We start from the raw sequence: 6,000 nt of genomic DNA, 5'->3' as shown, positions 1-6,000 counted from the left end.
CTCACCTCTCTCTCCTCGATCTTGTCCCCGAGCCGATTTGCGTCCTCCTCTCCCAGCTCCGGCAAATCTAGTCCCTCCATAAAGGCCTGGAATTCATCTAGCGATGGAAGGACCCTGCTGCGGTAAAGCTCCGTGTAATAATCATAGAATAACTCATTAATCCCCCGTTGGTCAAATCGCGCCGCCCCCGCGTGGTCCCTGAGTTCAAGGATGACCGAGCTCCGGCGAGCCGGATTGGCCAACCAGGCCAGAAGAGCTCCTAACTTATCGCGCTCCGAGTGCGCGCGTGTAAGGTAGGCTTTGTAGTCAAAGCACCGGAGGCGCTCCACCGTCGCCGCCACCACCTCCCGCGCCTCGAGCAGGGCCTCGTGTGTGTCCGGACGTTCAGGCCTTGCTCTCTCCAGCCCCCGCAGCTTCTTGTCCTCCCTCGCGATGTCCTCTAGTAAGGTTCTCCGCACTCCCGACGCCGTCGCAATGCATTGGCCCCGCATCACAGAATTGAAGGCGTCCCATTCCGTCGCGGCCGAGCCCGCTGTGCTCGTATTGATCTGGAAGTACGCTTTGATGCCCGAGGCTATAGTGGATCGGAAGAGCTGGTCGTCGAGCGCCTCTGGGCGCAGTTTCCAGGCTGGGATCCACGGGCGGTATTGCGATCAGCGCAGCTGCACAAGAAGCGGGTTATGATCAGAGATCGAGCGCGTGAGATACTCACTGTGGCACACCTCTGTATGCATGTCCTGGGAGCACAGGAATGCATTGATGCAGACATGCAATTCATGGAGAGCGGAGAAGAACGAGTAGTCCCTGTCCGAAGGGTGGTTAGCCCTCCACGAGTCGACCAGATCCCACTGGCGCTGCCAGGCGGAGCGCGCAAGCGCCAATTTGCCAGCTGGTGCATTAGGTAGGGGGGGGGGGGTTGCGATCTGTCCAGGGCAGTATCAGTCACGCTGTTAAAGTCCCCGCCCAGGAGCAAGGGTTCTACTAAGAACGGGGCCAGCTTGTGGGACAGCAGGGAGAGAAATGCAGGCTGGTCCACATTCGGGGCGTACAGACATCCCAAATTAAGGTCCCTCCCATCTAGTTTGCCCCACACCATTATGTACCTCCCCTCCGGGTCAATTACCTGCTGTGTGCATTGGAAAGGTACCCCCGCCCGTATCCAAACGGCCACCCCCCTAGCATAAGCAGAGTAGTCAGTGTGGAAGACCTGCCCCCTCCATCGTCGTCGATGTGAATGCCCCGCCTGACTAAATAGGAGTGGATCTTGTGGCGTCTATGCATTGAATGCATCCCCCTTACGTTCCACGTGAGACATTTGTAGCGTAAGTCGGATCCCATTGTAGAGCCCATCGTACTCCATCTACTCTCTCAGTGACCCCCCCAGCACGCCCGGGTCCCACTCCCACCCCCCCCCCCAACTTGCTCAAGCAAACTACCCCAACTCCCACACCCCAGGACAGACAACCAACGTGGAAACCCCATCCAAACTCAATTAATGAAAGTGTATCACAGTAGAATAGGGCTAGGGTGGCCGTGACGCCGACCCAAACAGGCCCGAAGCACCCCACCCCGCCCCACCCCCCAAAACATTCAGGAAAGGCCTCCCGGCTCTTTCCTCCCCCACATCTCAGCAATAAGTCCCAGGAGGCATCCACACCTCACCGCATAGCGTCCGGTAGCAGCCCCCATCCGCACCCCAGTACCTTACAGATGTGACCAGTGTCCTGCGATCCAGCTCAGCCAAGTATTCCATCTGCTGTTTGGTGAGTCACCACCGGCAGGTCCGTATCCGAGAGCTCGTGTCCACTACTGGATCCCGGACTGGGAACACTGACCTTCGAGTGCTCCGACGCGCTACTGGAAGGGCTGGCGTCTCCCTGGCTGATGGCCACCACTGTCAGCACCGCTTGAGCTCTTTCCTGCTGCCATCCTGATGGGGAACCAGATCTCCGCGTCTGCGTCGTTTCCGTAGAGAGCCTCCTAGGCGAGGTCTCCGGCGGGGGATCTGCGCTCGGCTCCCCCCTGGCATCTAACCAGCTCCAAGCCTCCTGTGGTGTCAGGAAAAAGTGGGTGTGATCCCCAGCAACGACCCTCAGCCGAGCCGGGAACAGCATAGCATAGGGCAGCTGAAGCGACCTCAGTTTCCGCTTGACCGCCAGGAAAGAGGCCCGTTGTCTTTGCACGTCTCTGGTGAAGACCATGACCTTGCTATTATCGATCCTCAGGCCCGGCAGGTCTCTTACCCTCCGGAGGATTTGGTCCCTGTTTTGGAAGTGCAGGAGACGCAGTACTATCGGCTGTGGCGGTCCCCCCAGTTTGGGAGGGCGTGCAGGGACTCTGTGCGCCCGCAAAAAATGGGGAAAGTCCATCCGGAGCCACCTCGGACCGCAGCCAGCCCTCTAGGTAGGAGACCGCATCCTGCCCCTCCTTTTTTTCTGGGACCCCCACGAGGCGGAGGTTATTGCGTCTGGAGCGTCCTTCGCTGTCCTCAGCTCTGAGCTCCAGCACCCGGACCTTCTGCGCCATCTCCGCCAATGATGTTCTTAGAGCAGCTACATCTCCCGGCAGATCTTTCAGGGTTACCTCCGAGGTCGCCACTCGCTCTTTCAGCTTCCTGTGGTCGTCCTTCAGCAAGGCCAGGTCCGATCCGATCATGTCCATTCTTTTTTCGAGAGCTTCCCGCGACGCCACTATCGCCTGCATGATGTCCCCCAGGGAAGGATCACGTGGGCAGGTTGAGCTTCCCGCACCAGGCCCCGGTGCATCTTCTTCCACGAGGTGGCCCGGGTCATCCAGCTTCAGGGCGTCAAAGCCCTTCTTTCTGCCCCCTCGCACCAATCTGCCGGGCGGCTAGCCTCGCGTGCCACTACTGTGGTCACCAGTGAATCAGGGTACTCTTACACTCCCCACCAGATTCTACGCAGACACTCTGCTCTTTCGCGCCTCCGGGCCCTTGTCAGGCGGGGCTCCAGATCATTGAGCAGTCCCAGGAGCAGGCCCCACTCCACCAGGGCGGCGGGGCACCAGAGCCCCCCCCGTTCAGTCGCTTGGGGAGGTCTCCCCCTCCGGGATGTTCCAGACTGTCTTTGCGCCTGCGAGCGCCAGTCCCAGGGCGGTTCCTGGTGCGCGGGTGTCCCTGGCCAGGCAGCCGCCTCTCTCCGCCTTCAGCCCGGGTGCCTCACAGGAGTGACTGCCCCGATCCTCCGCTTCCACTTGCCCCTCCACTGATGCTCGCTCACCGCTAGCCTGCAGGTTATGTGGGCACCACTCTTCCCAGGGCGGGGGGGCACCCGGTCTACCTCCGCGTCTGGAGGGTAGGCTCAGCACCCCACGAGGTCTCTGGGTCTCCGCTATCGGCAGCCAGGGCAGGCGCTGTCATGCGGGCTGCGCCATCTTGGGGTCAGGCAGTCCGACCGCCCCTCGCCCCCCGGTCTCGCCCGTGCTGCTCCGCCAGGTGATGCCTCCTACCTCCGATAGACTCGAGGGACCTCCGCTGCCGAGTGGGAAAATGTCACAGCGTCCCCCAGGCTCTTCACCGCTTCCAAGGCTCCGTCGCCAAGCATTTCATGTCGGGACGTCGGCCCCCATTTTGGGCGCTCGTTACTCCAGGCGCCGCGCTCTTTGCAAAAGGTCCGGTTAAGGTAATTACTGGGACTCCCAGTCCGCCAGGTTCACCCCTCGTGGTCCCGAGACCCTCCTGAACGTGCCTGGGGGTTCGGGGTTCGAGCCGGGGTGCAGGATATGTGGTGGTGCGAGGCGGGAGCGGAGGAGCTCCGGAGTCCCGCTTCCACCTACATCTGCGCCTTAGCCACGCCCCCCATAAAGCCAACAGTCATGATTGGCAGATTAACGCCGACTGAGACTGTCCGCACGAACATTTAGTACACCGGCCAGATGATTTGCAAACGCACAAATCCGTTGGCCCTGAACTCAGGACCAGAGTCGCAACGCCTCTCGGCAGAGACGGAACGACCCTTCACCTCCCTGTCACTACCCACATCGCGGTAGTGTTGTCCGTCAGGACCTCAACCGACCGACCGCGAAGGGAAGGGAGAAAGGCCTTGTGCGCCAAACGGATCGCCCGCAGTTCCAACAGGTTGATGTGAAGCAACCTTTCCTCTGGAGACCAAAGACCTTTGATCTCCAAATCCCCCAGATGAGCACCCCACCCTAGAGTGGAGGCATCCGTGATTACTGTGGCCACCGGCGGTGGAGGCTGAAAGGGCTTTCCTTGAGACAGGTTGCCCTGCACACTCCACCAAGACAGCTCTGCTGCAGCTCCTCTGGAGATTTTGATCTTCTCCCCGAGATATCCGTTGCTCTGAAACCAAAGCCTGCGGAGGCACCACTGGAGGGCCCTCATATGCCAGTGTGCATGGTTGACCAACAGAATACAGGAAGCGAACAGACCGAGCAGGCGAAGAACCTTCAGGACTGGAACAACAGCTCCATCATGAAACAAAGGAATCATTTCTTGTATGTGGAGAATCCTCTGCGGACATACAGACGTGTCCAGTATTGCACCTATGAACAGGCTGCGCTGAGAAGGCACCAGGTGAGATTTGGGTACATTTATCGAGAAAAAAAATCTGAACAACAGCTGAGTTGTAACTTGCAAATGGCACGAAACCAACTCAGGAGACACCGCTTTGAGCAGGCAGTCATCCAGGTAGGGGAAAACAGGCACCCCTAACCTTCCGAGATGTGCCGTTACCACAGCCATCACCTTTGTAAAGGCACGAGGTGCTGAAGTAAGACCGAACGGGAGGACTGCAAACTGGTAGTGCTGCGATCCTACCATGAACCGGAGATACTTCCAATGCGACTTCAGGATGGAAAGATGAAAGTAAGCATCCTGCAGATCGATGGACACCATCCAGTCTTCCTGTTGTAGTGCAAGAACCTGTGCTAAGGTTAACATTTTGAACTTCTCCTGCCTGAGGTAAAGGTTCAAAATCCTGAGGTCCAAGATTGGTCTCAATTGACCACCTTTTTTGGGAATCAGAAAATACCGGGAGTAGCAACCCTGACCCCTTTCCTGCTCTGGAGCCACCTCTATTGCACCTTTTTGAAGCAAAGTAAGAACCTCCTGCTGTAAAAGCAGTAAAAGGTCCTCTGAGCCCCCACTCTGGCGAGGAGGATAAGGAGGAGGAAACTCCAAGAAAGGGAGGGCCTACCCATTCTCTACAAGATTCAAGACCCAACGATCGGAAGTGATCAGTCTCCAATCTTACAGAAAGTTGGACACCCGACCTCCAACCGGAACAACATGCTCTAAGATGGGGGATCTAGAGCTGCTTTCCTGTTGTACCAACAGTGATGGGAGGGGAGGTAGAGGCGGAAGAAGAAGATGGCTGACTATTCGCTCCCCTGAGGCCTCTTATTTCTTCCCCTGTACGATTTGTACAAAAGATTCTGCTGTTTTTGGCTCTGCTGAGACCGTTGTCGTCCAGGAAAGGAAGCAGATCTCCCAAATCCTCGATATCTTTTATAGCCATAGCCTCTAGACTGCACCTTTGAAACGCTCTAAGGGAGAGTCTGCCTTCGAACCAAAGAGTTTTGAACCATCAAATGGAAGATCTAACAACGTGGCTTGAACATCTGCAGAAAAGCCAGAAGAACGGAGCCAAGTTTGCCTCCTTGTTGCAACAGATGATCCCATAACACGTGCCACAGATTCAGCAGTATCCATGCCTGATTGAATTTCTTGGCGTGCTGCAGCTTGTGAGTCAGAAAGGACCTCCAAGAAGTTGGCATGGTCTTCCTCAGGTAACTTAGGAGCCAATTGAACAACAGAGTATTAATGCATGGATATATCCACCCAAAAGGCAAGTCGCATTTGTAGATTTTAAAGCCATACTGGCAGAGGAGAATACCTTTTTTGCTGCTTGCTCCATTTTCTTAGAAACCCTGTCACCCAAAATGGTTGGAAATGCACCAGAAGACTGCTTCGAGCAAGATGCTTGTATAACTCGACTCTCAGGCGTTGGGTGAGACGAC

The sequence above is a fragment of the Lissotriton vulgaris genome, chromosome 9, assembly GCF_964263255.1.
Source record: "Lissotriton vulgaris chromosome 9, aLisVul1.2, whole genome shotgun sequence".
Taxonomy (NCBI): domain Eukaryota; kingdom Metazoa; phylum Chordata; class Amphibia; order Caudata; family Salamandridae; genus Lissotriton; species Lissotriton vulgaris.
This window is presented reverse-complemented; position numbering follows the sequence as displayed.